Source organism: Phascolarctos cinereus, unplaced genomic scaffold (genome assembly GCF_003287225.1).
Source record: "Phascolarctos cinereus isolate Bilbo 61053 unplaced genomic scaffold, phaCin_HiC Scaffold_4;HRSCAF=312, whole genome shotgun sequence".
NCBI classification, from domain to species: Eukaryota; Metazoa; Chordata; class Mammalia; order Diprotodontia; family Phascolarctidae; genus Phascolarctos; species Phascolarctos cinereus.
This window is the reverse complement of record NW_027555847.1, coordinates 429,120,550-429,122,058: the sequence shown is the minus strand read 5'-3', so window position 1 is coordinate 429,122,058 and position 1,509 is coordinate 429,120,550. Positions and strand designations below refer to the sequence as shown.

General features: G+C 48.6%; 1 pseudogene; it reads right to left on the bottom strand.

The window, feature by feature from the left end:
• Positions 1-296: 296 nt before the first annotated feature.
• LOC110217983 (elongator complex protein 5 pseudogene) lies at positions 297-1,149 on the bottom strand (annotated as a pseudogene).
• Between the last annotated feature and the right edge of the window lie 360 nt (positions 1,150-1,509).

Here is a 1,509-nt window from a genome sequence, read left to right as displayed (position 1 = left end):
GTATAGCATAAAATAAAATTTATATTCAATTATTTTTATAGCAACCACTTATGCACCATCTGCTCTCTGAAAGACTGCCTTTTAAAAAGATATCCTAATCCTTTGCCAGCTACAACTGTTTAAAGATAGTGTACTATATTTAATGGGGAACTTATGGATTTTCAAAGGCAATTCTGACTGTATCAATTTTTGGCTTACACACTGACTTAATTTAAACCATAACTTTCAAGCTGAGATATAAGTACAGTACAGCAACAGGATCTAGGTCAATACCACAGCTAGGTCTTCCAGAACGATCAGATATCCAGGTCATCGTCTGGATCTTCCTGGTCCAGACAGTCTTCAGCATCAGGCTCATAAAATATTTGGCTGGTGGAAGAGGCTAGAGCAGGATGAAGCAAGGACTGATGCTTTTCAGAGTTGAAATGGAAGGACAGGGCCAGGGTATCCCGGGCCTCTCTTTCCTTCTGGACAGGTGGAAGTTAAAAGTTAGGTCTGCCATGGCGTCCACCGTGGGGGAGGGGGTCTGCGGTGGAGATGGTCCTCCAAAGTGGGTTCCCCATGGAACTGCAGACTAAAGTTGGTCAGGATCGAGGGCCAATGAGTGTGCTTGATCGGTCGATGTCTGAGCTTGGAGTGGAGGACGCGCGCAGTAGTGCAGCACAAGCTCCCTCCCACAGGTCCCTCAATCTGGGCCAGACTCCTCAAGGAGCCCAGGAATCCTGGCCCATGCACGTCCTCGTGCAGCAGGCCAAGCACATGGACCTGTCCAGTGTGGGTGCTGCCACGGCCCAGGGCTCTCAGCGCCTGGCAGAGGGCACTGCAAGGGGGGTGGAGCAGCAGCCAGCTGAGGAAGTCCACCGCAAGGGTGCAGGGGCTGGGGTTTGCTCCCCTCAAGCATGCCCTCAGCGCTCCCAGTCCCCTCCCCCCTCCCGCCCTCCAAAGACATCGTGGTAAACGAGCCGGCGGTTGGCATCCGCATCCAAGCCTTCCCTGAAAGCCTTCTCTCTCCCCTCGCAGCCCAGGACTTGCACTCGCTCCCCTTTCAAGGCCACCTCCAGAATCAAACCTTCAGCAGGCTCTGGCCCTCCCAGTCCACCAGTTTCGGAGCAGCACCACGTCAGCAAGGCTGCCGAGCAGCTGCAGCATTTTCTATCCCACTCATTCTTCAGGATTACATTATTTAGTTTCCAATTACTTTTTAGTCTATCTTTCCATGGTCCTTTATTACATATAATTTTTATTGCATCATGACCTGAAGAGGATGATTTTAATATTTCTGCCTTTCTGCAATGGATTGTGCCCTAGTATATGGTCAATTTTTGTGTAGGTGCCATGTACCACTGAGGAAAAAAAGTGTATTCCTTTCTATCCTCATTCAATTTTCTCCAGAGGTTTACCATGTCTAACTTTTCTAAAATTCTGTTCAGCTCCTTAACTTCTTTCTTGTTTATTTTGTGCTTAGGTTTATCTAGTTCAGAGAGGGGGAAGTTGAGGTCCCTCATTAGT